Source organism: Lepisosteus oculatus, chromosome 19 (genome assembly GCF_040954835.1).
Source record: "Lepisosteus oculatus isolate fLepOcu1 chromosome 19, fLepOcu1.hap2, whole genome shotgun sequence".
Classification (NCBI taxonomy): domain Eukaryota; kingdom Metazoa; phylum Chordata; class Actinopteri; order Semionotiformes; family Lepisosteidae; genus Lepisosteus; species Lepisosteus oculatus.
The window spans coordinates 2,879,877-2,897,971 of record NC_090714.1 but is presented as its reverse complement, the minus strand read 5'-3'; positions in this window follow the sequence as shown (position 1 = coordinate 2,897,971).

Here is an 18,095-nt window from a genome sequence, read left to right as displayed (position 1 = left end):
AAAACTTGGTCATTACAAGTCTAACACTTGAGTTCTTTTGTGAAATTCTTCTTTTGCACGACACATGAGAAAAATTGCAGTGCACTAGGATCTACAGGAGGATCTAGCTGAGTGGTGCAGTGGTTTTCAAATTGATCACACCCTTGGGATGCCCTTTAATCTCTCTGACCACATATTTTCAATCTACCTTTCCTGGTAAGATCACAGCAAATCACCTCAAGGTCACCTCTGTTAAAAAAGTAACTCAAGTCAAAATGCTTTTCTATCTTCGGAGTGTGAAGCCGCAAAATTGTGGCACTTGTTCATAAAATGTTGCACAGCAGTGCTGTTACGATCGTTTACGAAGGGTTTGGGAATAAACCCATCTGCTGCCTTTGAGTGAGAGTAGTGTCTCCTGATTGCCTTTACTTTGTGTTAAATGCCCCTTGGCTCACTTTGCCTGTAAGCTCACCATGTATCCGAGACTCCTATATCTGCTGAGGTGCCTGAAGGATCAGGTGATGTTAGTTTGAGGAGTGCCTGCCTTCCAATTAACACTTCTGTCACGAAATGAGACAACCATCCCAACACAGCGGTCTCAGGGGAGCCCGTGTCAGGATGAGAGTGTAATGGGCAAGATGACAACTGGCTTTTGTAGGCAGGGCTCTGTTGCAATAGTGACAAGAACAGTTACTATTTGGACAGCATGAAATGTCTGCGAGCGTGCAAGCTTTAAAGCAAACACTTCAAGAAGACTATCGGAAAAGAAAAGTAAAATGAGGCAGAAAGAAGATGATCAAATTTGGTCTTCCAGAAAGCTCCCTAATAAACATAGTGTCAGGAGAGTGATAGAATATTTCTCCTGAAACTGGAGAGCTTTTAAGGTCAGGGAACTCTCCTCTGCTTGCAGTTTGAGATGCCTGGTTCCATGTACAGTAGTTCTTTCAGACAGCACAGAAAGGTAAAACTCTATCCCTGTACAGTGTTATCCCAGCCCAGGCTTAGGGTCTGTGAATTGATCCCCACATCTGGAAGAAGTGCACATCACACACCAAGATGACAGCTGTTTTAAAGTCCAGGACGTTTCCTGTGTTTATTTTAAAGGTTCTAGCACAACCTTCCTATATACTATATTTTTAGTGTAAGGATCCAATAATATAGGAAATCAGCATTTCCAGATAAATAAGACAGCAGTCTTTCTTATATAATCAATCTCAAGAGTCTGGTATTCAACATTCAATGTTTCAATGTTCAGATTATCTGGACAGAATCGCACTGTTTGATAGGAAAGAGGAGCGTCCAACAGCACATGTTTCTTCCTCTTCCATCTCCTTTTCTTATATTTGAGCTGTGGTCCATTTCTACAAAGGACGGATTAATGACCTCGCTAGGGATGGCCAGATCAGGTTTGAATATAAATGCTTTACTATGGCTCATCCTATGCCTGTCTTTATGATTTACAAAGAAGTTAATTAACCTAAGTAAATCATTAGGAATCCTTCTGATGGGAGTGCCTTCCAAGTTTGTTTGCCTCCTGGCCCAATTTCTTGACAAATAACATAAAAACAATACCCCTAATTAAAAACATTATAAGCAAGGCTCTCAAGTTGGGAAGTCTAAATGTTGCCGAAGTTGCTGACATTCAGCTGCCACCCCCCTTCGCACAAGACGTTACAAAGATAGGAAACACTGAGCTTTCATAAGAAGCATCTTATAAAAGTTGTGATGAGTTGTGGATGCTCATCATTTTCTCCTTCAAAGCACTGTTTGCATTAAAAACCAATGTTAGGATATAGAATTAAACATGCAAACCTAAAAATTAAGGGATGGTATGTTAAAACGGCAGAATGCACTAGTAAGACCTCATTAAAAATATTGTGTACAGTTTGTGGTCACATTGAAAGAAAGGCTCTTGCTCCAGAGGAAACAGATCAGACACATTACTGAGATTAAAACCGGGATTGGTGATATCCTGGTCAAGGGGGGCCGTTGTGTCTGTGTATTTTCTAGGTCTCTTTAATAAAGCAGCACCTGAAGAGCAGGGATAAGCTGTTAAACTGGTTGTTCCAAGCCAATAAAAAGCTGATTTAGGCCTTCCATGATTGCACATGCCTGGTTTAAAGAATCATCCTACATTGACAGGATAAAAGGCCCAAAACCTTTTAATTTTGAAGACGGAAGACTAGGGGACCTGATTCAAGCATTCTGAATTCACAAAACCGTTGACAATTTCCACCCAATGAGTGGACCTCTTTACAATCGGAATCAACAGTGAAACACAGACCCGAGCACAAGCAGAAACCACTGGACAGTGCATTTAAAACTGGCAACAGGAGGCCGTTCTTTACACACAGTCAATTTGAGTCTCAAACAAACTATCCAGTCATGCTGTTAAAGCCAAATCTTGGCTTCTTTCAAGAAACATATCCTTAGGTCATTCAGCTAGACAGGTTGAATTGCCTCCCCTCATTTATCATCTTTCTTATCTTCTACTGTTCTTTTTCTTATTGTTTTTCAGATTCAGGAAAGACACTCACCACAGGCTTATGATACAATCCGGATGAAAAAATCTGATATCTAGACTACGGGACTCAACCTAGGTTTTAAATGAGATAGGGCATGATTGAGCCACTCAAGGGCCCAGTGACAGCACTACTACAGGACAGGAGATAACCTCTTTACAAGCAAACCCATTTAACCAAGCACAGCCAATTTTACAAAGGCTTGCCATTTGCTTCTTTAATCTTAACTAAGACCCATGGCTGTTACATTGCACTTTGCAGAAAGGTGACTGGATAAAAAATGTTACAAGCACACTGTGAAGCACGATCTTATCACATGATGAAGCTTACCCTATAAGGGGCTGATAACCTTGAAAGGAACCTTCATCAGCTGTGCTTTTAGTCCTCTCCAGATAGGCCTGGGATTCCAATTACAGAGTTCTGAGGGACTGCCGCTTTAATTCATCAAATAACCACTAAGGCAGTCACAGCATGCATAATGAATAAAGACAGTAATGGGGTGATTTGTTTGTTTTCATCTCTGTTAAATATGCTATTAAACACGTCGGGGAAAACTGGTGTCGCGTCTCATGTGTCTGGTCTGTGTCTTACGGAGCAATACATTTTTTTTTTGTTTTTAATAAGTAAGCACCAAATGACTTTTCTATGTAAATCAAATCAATAGCCAGTCAGGACTTAATGAAATATAATCTGGAGCAGCGGATTGTGGAAAGAGGGATGAGCCTAAGCTGTTCTCGCTAGCTATTTGCAGAATGGTTTTATTCTTCCAGCTCCTAATTCACCCCAGGCTTTTTCATTATTCTACCCTCTGAAAACATGGATAACTTTGAATGCAAAATATGTCACGTTGCGAATAACTTAAAGGGTAAAAGGGATTGCGTGCTGTAGCGCAGGGAGGATTCGGGCATGCAAAGAGCATGAAGGGAAATCCTTCCTGAAGGAATTTCTTTAAATAGGTAGTCCCTCTTGCGATTTTAACTGCTGAACAAGCATAATAAAACAGTAAAACAGTCATGAGATATTCAAGAAAGCACAAAAAATCCAGTAGGAATTTAAATTGCAAGTAAATACAATTTGTTGATTGAGTACTGGTGCTACATACTGTTCTTTTGTACTCCTTAGGGCCTCATTCACAAAGGTTCTCATGGACCTTATATGATGGAAAACCTATGGATTAGGCACACTTTAGCTCCTGCAAAACCTATGGGTGAGGTGCACTTTATCTCATAGAACACCTATGGGTTAAGAAAGTCTACAGCAAAAGCACACCTTATCTCAAGGAAACCTTATGGATAAAGTGCAGCCCATATTTTGAATGACCTTTTCTGGATCTCTGGAAGACTAGCGTGCTTTTTGAACAAGGCTGGATAAGGATTTTCAGTGGTTTTCTTGCGGTATGAGACCATCAAGCAATGACCGGACTAAGGGTGGGCCAGGTTAGTGCTCGGATGGGGGACCTCAAGAGAAAACAACAGTTTGCTGCTGTAAGTGGATTTGAGGCACCAGCAGGTGGTACTCTCTACTGAAGCACACATTCCAAACCAAAGCCCCAGTACGGTGACAGCTGACACACTGAGCTGCCATTACAGGAGATGCCATGTTTCAGATCTTTACTTCTTGAATGTCAAAGTTCTCAGGGCATTGTGGAAGGAAGAGTGTGTCCTTCCTAAATTCCACTTTGATCTTGTACATTTTCTATGTCTTTTGCAGCTGCATTCAGTTGAATGTAACTGATAACATTAATAGTCTGCTGCATTTAAATAGAGCTTGTCATCACAAAGGAACCTCATGGGCTTTGTGCTTAGGAAAGGACCTCCTTCATCTTGATCAAGCAGACAAATATTGTTATACAGTATTTTTCCTAATTCTATAAAACAGGCCATAGGCAACCCATACATTTAGTTTCACACTACTAATAAGCCGTTGACACACAAAGAATTGGCAAGGATATCTATCAGATAGCTACATCAGGAGATTAATAGAGATCTAACTTCTAACACCTTCTCAAGAAGTAAAATATGTTAACAGCAAAGCTTTCAGAACGTCACACCAGTGTTTAAGGTTTCATTTGGGTCTTGCATGGGGCAGTAGAAAAGTCAAACTACTGCTGTAAGAGTGCTGCTTTTTGGGATGGTTTTCCTTTGTAAATTTAAAGAGTTGCTCTTGCTATTTGCTTGCTCTTGTTATGCTATCGCCAGCATTTGCTGTTCACGATAAGCCTGCATGAAAAGGCAGAAAATGGTAAGATACTGGAAGTGTTCATTGAGCCATTTCCCATTATGAATGTATCTATTACTGAAATAAGAGTGCACGCTAAGGAACAGAGGGGATGATGGATATTTTGCTGCGTGCCTTCTGAGGTGTCAGCAAGGAAATAGAAATGCAGTCTTTATGGACAATACTTGCAGGCATTCAAGGAAATACTACCTGTTACATTTATTAGGTGGAGAGTTTGTGTATTAGCTGTGTATCATACCACTGATTGAGTTTTGCTGGTAAAGATTGATTTAAAAGTCCCATATGATACCAAATGCGATAGAAAACAAAGCAATAGCCCAGTTAATATTTGGGAAGAAAGTGTAATCGTGACCTAATTTGAGGCTTGTTTATTCCCAAGAAAAGGATGCTTTCTTCGATGTCAGATCGTTGAAACTGACTATTTAATGGTGTCTGTATTGCTGTATTATTTTTTTCAGTTGTCTAATTTTTAGAGCTTGGAAAACAAGTGACATCACAAGGCGAACAGCATCCTTTCCATCTTTTACAAACCAAGCAAATTATTAATTTCCCCATAAAAGGGAGAGCTGCCTTGTGTAGTGGGATCATTAATATTAAAGAAACTGGAGTGAGAGCATGGAATTAATGGGTGAGTGAATACAGGGAGATCCCAGCTGCACTACTGAGGGTGGAAGAAAGTGATACAGTCTATGTGCCTATGCTGACCGAGGGCTTTTAAGGAGATTAACAGAAGGATGTTTTCTTCATGCAAATTCTGAATTTATTCCATAATATATAATTCTGTTAATACAGCAGGTTCTTAGCCATTGCACTTTCACACAATTTTCATTTTGATTTCTGATCTCAGCATGGAGAAACACTTACTCCAGCCGTGGTCTATCCCCATTGTTTCAGGAAGGCGATGGTGGAAGAACACATGCTGACAGGCTCCCAGCAAGCCACAGGGGTTTGTGGCTGCACAGCAATCCAAACAAACCCAGGCCAACTTTGAGCCCGCAAAAAACCCAGCAGTTCTCAGCAGGTTGCGTGCTGCCTGCCTCTCGGTGAATCCCATTAAGAACCAGCTAATGGCAGAGTCCCTGGTGGAAAAATCATCATTCTCCAGACTGTAAAACCAGCCTGCACTTTGTGTGAGTGGAGGCTTTAGTGGCAGAACGATTTGAACCCAGAACTCAGTTTTTAATCGAGCCCTGAAAAGGGTCTGCAACACAGGGATTCCCCATCCATTGGCCTGACTAAAACCAGCTTAGTTTCTGAGATGTGTTAATGTGCTGGGGCTCTGACTTCAATTCCAGGGGGGTCCTTTCTGTGTGGAGTTTGCATGTTCTCCCCATGCATAGGTTTTAATCCACGTGCCCCGGTTTGCTCCCGCAGTCCAGAGACCTGCGGGTAACTGAACTGGCCTTGGACACATGGCTTCCTGGGAGAGGCTCGGAGTTGGACAACTGAAAATGATGGCGGGACGTGACTTCAGTTGGTTGATCTGACAGCTCACATTTTGTTTCTAGAAATCTACTTCTTCCTTCTCAGGGAGCAAATCTTGTGTCAGCTGCTGCCAGTCAAAAATGTAGGGACACGATCTGTTAGAACTTGTGGAGGAAGAAGCAAACTGAGCACAAGTTGCCAGGGTGTGCCGATATTTAATTAACAGGAAATTGAAGTGCTCGTCGGTGTGCTCTTTGGGGTCTTCCTGCCTCCCCTCTCCATCATTACAGCGATGTGACCCTTCTCCCCTCGGTCCCTGTAGCTCTCCCTCTCTTGCTCCAGCATTCCTCCGCCTATTGCTTCTCCTTTCTGTGCCACACTCTCCCAGCTGTAGAGTCAGTGAGGTTTAATGGGAGGTGAGAATTGCAGAGGCTCACTGAGAGGGAAGGTGTTGAAAAGACGAGTAAGAAGTGAGAAGCAGGCAACAGGACCGAGCCACAAATGTACAGGGTTGCTAATTAATCTGCCCAGTCTCCAGCAAATGCGCATGTGATAATGAGCAGCTGCATTTTCAACATGTCTTTGAAAGTTAGTTGCGTAGGCTGAAATCAGATCTCTCCTTCTCTTTGCAGCAACATCTAAACAAATAGTCAATCGTCAAAGGCTGATTAAAGGAGATTAAAGATAAATGCCTTAGGTGAAATCCACAATTTCTACAGATCTTCACTTAAATTATTGTGGTCACAGAGACACATAATCAAATTCATCCTACACTTTGAAGTCTGCATTTCCAAACATATGCTAAGGCCATGTTTTTTGAAAAAGACAAATGTGCCATTTACAAAATGTTTGACAACATAACATAACATCATTATTCTATCTCAGAAATATTGCTGGACTACGTTCTATGTTGCTTTTGACTGTAGCAGAAAAGCTGGTAGCTGACTGTCAATCTGTAGAGTCATCTTAGACTCTGGGCAGAGAGATACATTTTCTATCTAATCCACTAGGTGGTCATTTTACATATTTAATTTCCCCATCAAATTCGTATTTGTTTGGTTAAATGTCTGGAGAATTACTTAAGCAAAATCCCAGAATCAGAAACTTAACAGCATTAGCTTTTAAAACAATGTACCATAATTAGAAACAAGGCAGGCGTAATAGCAGTCTGCTTCAGCTTTAAAAGGTTTATAAATTAGTTTAATTTTTAAAAAATGCCTCACTTACATATCAGTGTTCACATTTGTTTCAAGATTCTGCGTCTCCTTGTGAAAGCTCTCACATCTTGAATCTCATTTTTGAATAATCTGTAAATATTTAAATGTGTATCTTCAGAACGGGATTAAGATCTATCCTACTGGTCTCCGTTGTAGCGCACATTTAGCAGGACTGAAAGGACTAGTAAAGTAGGTGGCAGTTTCAGCTTATTTTATACTATTCTTAATTCTGATATGTCTGCACATACTGTAAATTGGGGGCAAAGTCGATAATACTGTGACATTCAATGTACATGTTAAACCTCTAGAATATTTGCATAAAATTAGGGCTTGTTATTTTTTTAGAAAAGCTGACTATGAAGGAACGAGGCAAAGATCATAAGTAATTAACTGGAAAGTTCGAGCTTTAGAAAGGTATGGTTCAAAAACGTAATGTTAAGGACTCAAGTAAATTAATTCCCAAAAGAGAACATCCAAGTGAAAATGTGGTCAAATGCTTTAATGGACAATGTAAAAAAAAAGAAACAGAAGGAAGAAAGTACTCTACAAACCCAAGGATGACCCAAAAACCGAAAAATTGTATGCTGAGCTACAGGCACAGCTGTAAAAAAGATATGAATTGCAGAACGAGAGAATGAATATTGCAACAGAGGCAAAAATAAAGCCAAGCTCTTTTTCAGTACTTCAACTGCAAAAGAGCTGTATAAGGAGAAGTAGTTTACTAGAGGATTAATAATAGAAGATAAGAGAAGATGCAAAAGAAATAGTAAGCTTGCTAAATGAATATTTCATGCAGTTTTTGTACAACAGGAGACATTAATAACATCTTAAATTACAGAAGGAAGACCATCAGCATTGGGTAATTTTAGCATAACTGAAATCAAGGTTCTATAGGGGCTAGGTCAGCTTCAAACCAATACATTCTGAAGGTATTTTCCCAGCTGTACCTAACAAAAATGAGAATATTATTCATTGTCCTGCCCTTAGCTGGGATTATTCAGCTCTCACTTAGAAGCTGTCCACACAGATTGAAGAACAGGTAGAGGTATGGAACTGGTAATTGAGCTAAATTGGAATAACATTTACAGGACAATGGCATTTTAAAAGATGGAGAACATGGGAAGGAAAGGTCTGCTTGACTAGGAATTCTTGGAGGATGCACCAAGAGCAGCTGACAGCACGAAAGCACACGGCACAATGTGTTTCGACTTCCAATGTTTAATGATGGCCCTTGTAAAAGGCTAAAAATAATGAAAAATTCAATAACAGAATAATTGGGTATATAGCAAAAGGTGTGTGACAGATACACTGTAGTTAGCTCTAAGGATTGCCTGCTGGGAGCCAGTTTTAGATTAGATGGCACAAAGGATTGTGGGTATTTGGAGAAGAACTCCCATCAGGTTCATCGGGACCCAGACTCAAGGCTCAATCAAGAAGCAGTTGGGTGATTATTATTTTATTTCTTTTATTTAGCAACTAAGCTACCAAAAGGCCAAGCAGAACGTTCCAAAACAGTACAGACATTCCTTGACTTTTTGGATAAATTGCTCTGCAAGTCAGAATTTCCACAATACAGGTTTCAATTTTGAGCTTATTTGATGGTAGTGTAGGTCTCCTATACTATGTGTGTCAAAGCTCACACATTTTGTCATGTAATCAATACATTGTATTATACAGTGCAATGCAGAAATGTAATTTATGGATTAAATTTATGTAGAAATCATAATAAAAACCTATTAAATAAATAGTAGAATTTACAGTATTTAAAGTGCTACATGGGTGTAAGACAACTACATATACACATATGTTTATAACCATTCACATTGGAATTGAAATTTATTTAATTTGCATAAAGTGAGTGTTACATAACTTAGAGAGAGCCAAGAAGGTGGATTACTGGTAGAGGTTTTTGCAGCAGGAGAACCAAATAAGAGGGCTGTGGACTGTGCTTTGCATTTATTCCTAATTCTTTGCAGAATGTTGTAAATGAACATTATGTCCCCATTAAAACAAAGAGGATTAATAGAGCATTTAAATCCTCCTATTGTTAATTGTTTTCGGGAGACTAAACTATTTCCTTTCAGATAGTGATTAGCTTATTTTTTTAAAATTAGAACACCAATGTCATCCCTAAAAACACGGAGAGCACAAATGTAACAGCTAATGCACATAAGATTGTCTCCTAACCAATGTAGTTCAGCCACCTTGCAAATAATTAGAAATTGTCACACGGACTGGATGGTCTTTCCTTAAAAAATTAACATTAAGACTAATTAGGTAATTCCAGTTTAATTATAGATGGTAGCACACCAAATTTCCTATTAAATTCTCATTGAAAGGGTAAGACATCATAATGTATCCACGACATTCACAGTCATATTGTTTCCTTTGCTCAGAAAGGTTTTGACCAATTAAGTATGTATTTAAAGCTGACAATCTTGATGATCTTTTCACTCATTTTTCAAATATAGCTCTCGGAGCCCAGTGCCATCTCTCATCCAGCCTCGTGTAGTCACTGGTCTCATTTGTGCCGCCTTGCTGCACTCTAACTCTTCCACTCTGCTTTTACGGTGATCCAGTGTGTTCTGACTCATTCAAAAGTGAGGAGACGAGTCTCATCTGCGACTAGGCAATCTTTTTGACTGATCTACTGGTTACTTTGTCTAGAAATCTTGGCTGGGATCTATAAAAACGGAAGAAATTGTCTTTGGTCTTGTACAGGATGAATATCTGTCTCCAGTCATAATTCATAATGAGTACATTAACCAAGTTACATCCTATAAATATCTGGGTATACGCATTGATACTAATCTGTCTTAAAAGGCACATGTTGGTTTCATACATAAAGTACAGCCGCAAATTGACTTTCTCTGCAGTTATGGGTTTTTCGTGCCAGTAGTCGGTACTTCTCCGTTCTGTGATTCAAAGTGTCATACAATCTGGAATAACCAAACCGTCTGGTATACCAATCTGTACAATTAAAAGCCAAGAAATCCAGACTCGTGAGAATGCGTTCTAAGTTAGTGGGGCAGAGCTTTCAAATTGCTTCCAGTAACAGTGTTGAGACGAGCTGTTAGCATCTCTGATCTCTGATCCCTGACATGCCCTGCATGAAGACTACCAACTGATGCCTTCAATCAGACATTTTACAGTCCTTCAGTGCAAACAGAACGAAATGAGGAATACCTGTCTCCCATGTTCAATCAAACTGCCGATACCGAGTTCCCAATAAAGCAGCATTGGCTTATGAGCAAGTGCAACTAGTTACTAGGTGCAAAAATAAAGGGGTGTGGTGCAATTATAGGGGCTCAGGGTGACTGGCTGTAGGAGGAGCAAACGTACGAGTCCTGATTTATGTGGACCCCTGTAGAAGTGGGGTGTAATGACTACGTGTGGGTTGATGTGTTTTATGAAATGGGTATATTTATTTTTATATGTACTGCTTGAATGTTAAATTTAAGTCTCTTTCTGTATTTTAAATAGTTGCTTGGATGCAAAACAAACTTCCAAGAAGTTAGACAATAAAAACGCACAATCATGCGGTAAGATATTGTTTTATACCGCTGGGGCGGCATGCTAGCCCTATTGATGAGTTCTCAAGGAAACGGGCAGCTTGACGTAGCTGTGCAGGAGAGGGGGAATGGGAGGATGGAGGAAAAGCAGGGGGAGTAGAAGGGACTCTTTAAAAAGAGAGTGAAACTCACTGTGAAACCACCCATTGAATTAATATTTCAAAATGTCATCACCTCCAGATCAAATATTAATAAAGAGGAAAGGTAGTAGTTTTTTTTTTTTCACGCTCAAATGTCAGAGCCAGCGAGAGTGAGGAAATAATTAAATACTTCAGGCGGGCGATGTATTATTCCCCTGGCTGTGGTATCTCCTACTGAGGCCTCAACCCCTGCCACTCCGGGGAGAACATCCCGTTTCATCTCTCCAGGGGCCGGAACTGTTGGGAGTCCCGACTTTCCCCTTGAGGGCTCCAGCCGTTTCCCCGCTGAGCCTGTATTTTTTGGGGCCGGCTGCTTTTCAGGATGAAAATATCGATCTCTTTTTTTGGCCATCGCCTGGAGTTTTGTTTTCAGATAGGAGGTGTCAGTGTTGAAGGGTGCTCATCACTGCATTAAGTCAGGATAATCGTGCTTTCAGAGAGCAAGATGGAATCCATCTCAGCAGCATTAAGAGGCACCAAGCCACAAGATGGATCCAATCCTGTGTTCTAACTTACCTAACAGCTAAAGGTGTTGTTTATGATGGTGCAAAAACATTTTGTCATGTACAGTGACTTTGCAATGGGCTCTCCAAGTGTAATGATGCTGAACAGCACAATTATTCTATCCACACTACCTTCTTGTGCCTTCTCATATCCAGTTAATGATTCTTGTCCACCCTGATGGACTATTGCTCCTACCTCTGTTAGTTTTCTCTCCTTATACTGTATACCCTCTGTTCCTCTCCACTGCCTGGCTATTTGCAAATGCTCCATTCTCGGATTTCTTTTTCTCTCTCTTCCCTTATGCTCCATTAGTTGATTTCGGCATTGTTTCTGTGCACCATGTAACTCTTGTACTGCACTACAAAAACTACTCTGTACAGTTTGTTACACACAATTTATTTCTCCTCTAGCGTTTGCTTTGTTTTTTTTTTGGAGGTAGTGCATTGTATTTTGCTGAAGGTCACCTTAGATTAAGGCATCAGACAGAGAAAGAAGTGAAAGAGAAAGAAAAGAGAGAGACATACAGCTTTTCCTTGACTTCCACATTGCCGTACATAGGTCAGTGCTACCCTCTAACACGTGTCACACATTGCTAACAATTGTTTGATTTTATGTTCTTTTATGGGTCAAAACAAACACAAAGGTTCAAATATGTCAGTCTATAACAGTTGTTGCTTCATCTGATCCTTCTGCCACTGTCTGACAATTTATTTATACTAATATTTCATTTAATGGAACATGTGTTTTGCAGTTCTTCAACCACTTAAAACCAAAGGTTCATATAACACCCGTGCAAGTGTAGACCGTAAAGCTAAACATCATGCATGATTACTGAAAAAGTCCTAGAGACGGCACGCAGAGCTCATGCAGGACTTTGGAACTTGAGTTCAGGTCGTTCCATGGAAATGAGTAAGGCCTGATTTCTGAAAGGATTCTGCAGTGTAGTTGCCCATTACTTTTAGGATCGTGATTCGGATCATACTCCGAAAGCTTTTGGTTCAGAGCAAAATTCGCATCAGGCTTTCTGAAAACTTCGAAAGTTCAGTGCAAAACAAGAGGCAAAGGAGAGATAGGAAATCACAGCAAAATGAATGTTTCTTTTCTCCCCCATTTAAGCTTTGCTCTTAAATTGTAGCGAGACCTAAATCTGAGATAGAAAGTGATGGGAATTTTACACTGGTGCAGAAAGGTGTTGATAGTTGCCCCCTGTCTGTGATGGGGAGGTGGGTGGGGCAGCGTAGGCTCCAGGGCCAAGTGCAGGTCGCTGGCGGATGTCCCACAGCGCAGCCATTTCCTGTGCGAGATGTAATTGCAGCAGCTGAGCTGGGGAGAGTGTGTCAGGCCGCGTAACAAGGATTGATGGGGGCTGCTCCGCGGGCGGCTGATTGGAATGGCGCATTTGGCTCGCCGCTGCTGGCTGAACTCGGTGACTCCGCAGCAGGAGCAGCGCTGCAGCCGCCCTGGTGATTGATGGACTATCCCCCTCAGTCTCACAGCTACCGGGATCAATACCGGCGTCCACCACCCCCTCCTCCTCCAGCCCCCCCTCGTCACAGCTAAGGGTGTCCCGCTAAATGAAGGGCAACAGTTCCAGCTGGAGGGGAAGGGGGAGGGGGGGATGCCATTAAAGTGCATGATATACCGCCCTTACTCAGTGTGACAGCACAGGGAGGGCTGCGGAGGTGCGCTGGGTGTAAAACAGATCAACACACAGCCACTCACAAAGTCAGCCTGACTTCCAGTCAAGCCATCAGGACTTACGTCTACTGTACAGTCAAATAGCCCCTTAACGAAACTCCAGTACTTGTAGAACTCCGATTGTGGGTCGGAAACGAGCAGAAACAAAAGAAGAAATGCTATTATGCTTCAGTACAATAGCTATGCTAGACTCACAGCGCCGGGGCCCTGGGTTCAATTCTAGGCCTGGGGTGCTGTCTGCAGGTTCTCCCTGTGTTCATGTGGGTTTCCTCTGGGTGCCCCAGTTTCCTCACACCGGACAAAGACAGGCTGGCAAGTCCAATGGCCCTAGTGTGAGTGTGTGTGCCCCGCCTGGTGCCCATTGCCTGCCAGGATAGGCTCTGGCCAACCCCACGACCCTGATTGGTAAGAAAAGGGATGGCTAGATGAAGATATATTAATAACAGCAAAGGAAGGTAATTAGCAGAAGTGCACTAATAAGTCTAATTGATTAAATATTGACATTCATTTCTTAATTGAAAATGCTTGGCCCTCCAGGAACCGAGCCTGAGGCCCCTGTTCTGAGATTAGTGCTGGTGGCGTGAAGAGGAACAGGGCTCAGTGCGATGACACCTCCCTCCGAAACCTCGTAGGTGGTAAACTCTGTGCCGGAAGTGGTCCCAGTTTTTTGGCTGTGTCCCAGTGTTGTTATCCTTTGTCATGGGAGAGGTGCTGTATGTGCTGGGATCTTGCGATGGACTGGGATCAAATTTCAGCCGGGGTAGAGAGAAGGGCATTCCTCAAAAACGCCTATCACCTGCAGTACAGAAATGCAGGTGACAAAGAATTGGAATTTCCAAAACTGAGAGAGACAAAAAAAAATCAAATAACTGGCCAGTGCAAATAAAATATCAATGATAAGTTTGAAAAAAGAAGAAATCCTGTGTTCTTGTATGGAAGACAAACATATCATGTACTGTAAGTGTAGTGTGTACACATTATATCATTTTAAATCAGCAACAGAAGAGTATACTGAAAGAAATTAAAAAGTTTAACTAAAATAATTTGGAAATGTTTTTATTATTCAACTGCAAATACAAATTGTTCACTCCCCAGACTTTAATATGAGGTAGTTCTTAAATTCGCGTGAAACATCTTTTCTCAATTCCGTAGCTAATAATTAGCAAAGAAAAGGACTGCAGATAACTTCTAATATACAGGTGCAGCACCTTGCTGCTGTCCCCTTTGTCTCTTTTACTTATGCTAATCATTCATTACACTATTATTCATTGCTACTTTGCATCAGGCTGGAATCTGCTTCTTTCAGTTGCATGAACTTGTTAGAAACAATCCATAAATGCAGAGCACAGACAGCTACTACTACAGGGCTCTGCCTGGCCCTCTGTGTCAAGTACAATACACTTTAGTCAGTTTAATTGGGTTAATCCTTCATCTGCTTCATTTGATTACAGATTACACTCTGCTAAATTCCAGCCTCCCCAACCCCCCACCACTACTGCACATAGACGCCCTGGGTAATTGGATTACTTTCAGTGAGTCACAGGTTGAAGCTGAGTGGAAAATGCTTTAACAAGAGACTTGCCTCTCATTTCCCTGTCAGACGACTGACGACACAGTTTGAGGGATGGAGAGGTGAGAGGGGGTTAATTAAATTTCGTGTCACAGGTTCTGCGGGGCCTACCAGTGATATAAAACCTTTATTTTGTCGTATCCTAACTAGACTTTCAGGAAAGAGCACTCTGGATTGTTTCTCTTCCACATGAATATTATTTTCTGGGAATTTCTGTACCTTACAAGCATCAAACATTTATTTAGCAGACGTTTGTATCCAATGTGACTATTTACACAACTGAGACCATTTCAGGTAACATACATTTGGGTACAACATCACCATCACACCTGGGATTTGAACCCACAACCTTCTAGTAATGAGTTCAGAACCCTACAGTAAGTGCTGTTCCACACTGCTGCCCAGTGAGTGCTGACTCAGTGTCACCACCTGCAGTGGGAAAGAGGAGATCAGCTCCACCTGTCTGTAAAGACAGAGCTTGTTTGTGTGGGTTTCCCCAGGGCTCCTGTCTCCTACCACAGTCCAGTGACGTACTGGTAGGTTAACTGGCTTCTGGGAAAATCGGTCCTGGTGCGAGTATGTGTGCATCTGTGTGTCTGACATCATATTCCAAAGAGTTCACAGACAGATAAGTCTCTTGTTCTCTTGTGACAACTGAACACCTTTAGCTCTCTGTTCTTGTCTGCTGTATCTATTTTTATATATCTGCTCAAAGATGATTATATATATATACCAATATATTAGCATACGGTATAAATATTGCCAGTGTACACAAAGGCTTTCACCATCATGTGCAATGTTAAAATTAATAGGTTTTTAAATCTTTAATAAATCAGAATCTACTATTGTAATATTGACTGCCGTGTAGCTAGAACAATGAACTACTATGCCCTAAAATATATCTAAATAAAAACACTGATATATTGTACATTTACATTACATGTTCTGCACATTTCAAGACCTCGCACGAGGGCCAGTTTTCCCAGAAGCCAATTAACCTACCAGCATGTGTTTGGACTGTGGGAGGAAACCCCCACAAACACAGGGAAAACATATAAGCCCCAGCGCTGCAAATGTTAACCACTGTCCTGCCATGCTGTCCCAATTTCAAGATGTGTTCCTACTTTTATGCGTGAAAAGACATCACCCGTTTTACTTTTGGAGGAAAAGCAAGGAATAAGCAGGTTTGCTCGAGGCCACGCCTTTCTTAAGCATCGTTGTGCAGCACCTCTATCTTTCCCCCCTGTCGTTTCCTCCTCACCAGCCACGCTGTGGTGTGTGACAAACAGCTGTCTCAGCAGGAGCCACAGAACCGCGTGGAGCTCAAAATTCAATAAGCAGGGAAACAGGTCGCATGAAAAGTGCTGCTGACATTAACGGATGGAGCCGGCTCTTTCTCCTGTCTGCATTTTGGTTGAAACGCTCGAGGTGGAATATTAAAGTGCCGCGGCCGCCCTCCCCCCTCCTCCTGGAGCTCTCTGCTGATTAAAACCTTCTTTGGGAGCTGCAGGTTTCTTGGACTTGTCTTGATAGACAGAGCTGAGAAATGTGTCCGGCTCGCTGATGGAGTGTGCCCCCACTCTCCCACACTGCTGCCATAAGTCTCTTTTCTGTGGCATCTCCCCTCCCCCTTTCCCTCTCTCCCCATTCCCCCTTTTCTCCTCCTTTCCTGCCTCGGCTCTCGTTCTCTCCCTGTGCGCCCCTCCCCCCCACCTCCTCCTTCCTGCCATTTCTCTCGGTTCCAATGAACGTCGAAGGGGAATTCATCAATTTTATGCATAATTCAGGAATCCGCCAAGCCATGGATATTAAGACTTAAATGAGGTTTGGGAGAATGAGAAATAGGTAAAGGGAAAGGGAGAGAAAATATTACATTGAGGCGGTTTCTTAAAACGCTTTTAAGAACTCGTTGAACCCAGAAGAGATGATTGCAAGGGATGGACTAAATTTAAAAAGGTTCATGCCAGCCATCGATCTGAGAAATGTTGCTGATTGTGCCCTACCGCGGCCTTCGAAGGCTCATCGTTGGGTGCCAGCCTTTTCTGCTTCGGTACATCTACTTTACTTTTATTTTTACTTTTATTCCAGGTGTTAGGATTTCAGAGCTTTGTTGGGTTTCATTGTGTGAATAGTTATTTCGGTTTAGGCCAACAGTCCCCTCCCCTGCTCCTGAAGAGCCCCAGGCCAGCAGTTATATAGTTCATGGCTAAATCCCCTATTTCTAAAGACTTGGGATAACTTCATCATGATCCACTTAGCCGGCGATTTCTCAAAGTAATTTAGAGATTAATTGGTATCTGACTCATAGTGCCTTTCAGCCCTCATGAGCCTGATTGGGTCTTTCCTCTTAATTGAATAAATGACGCATCAATAACTTACAGGTGTCCCAGATCTTTAGAATATTTCCATCTTTACATCCTTTATCAAATGGGCTCGTTTTTTTGAAACGTTTATGTTCTTTCTTATGAGACAGGTGACCTTTGAGACTAACTACACTGGGTCTCCACAGGACCAGGGCTGAAGACAGATGGGTAACATCTATAGAAACATTGCTAGCTTGGATACATCTAAACTTGGGCTATCACAGGCCTCTTCAAGACTAGTAAGACTTGAAAACAGCTTTATCAAAGACTCCTAGAATAGCAGCTCGCTAGTGAAGATCACCAGATCTGTTCACATAGCAAACAACCACTGGAATTGAACCATCCTCTGTTAAACAACAGTTTGCTTCCGTAACTTCATGTGCTCGTTGTGATAATAGCGTTTTTGGAAAGAGTGTGCAGGCTGCACTGTGGCGCAGGGGTCAGCATTGCTGCCTCGCAGAGCTGGGGCCCCGGTCTCTATTCCGGACCTGGGGTGCTGTCTGTGTGGAGTTTGTGTGATCCCCCTGCGTTCTTCAGGGTGCTCTAGTTTCCTCCCGCAGTCCAAAGACATACTGGTAGGTTAATTGGGTTCTGGGAAAATTGGCCCTGGTTTGAGTGTGTGTCTTTGTGTGTGCCCTGTGGTGGACTGGTGTCCCATCCAGGGTGTACCCCGCCCTGTGCCTGTAGCTTGCTGGGATAGGCTCCAGCTCCCCTGTGACCCTGAACTGGAAGAATCAGTTGGAAAGTGGATGGATGAAAGAGTGTGACTTATGCATGAGGTGACTTGGAAGTCATTGCATATACAGCGGTAAATGGATTTCTTCACTCTGCAAGGGCTTAGCCAGTATTCAAGTCTGTCTCCTACCG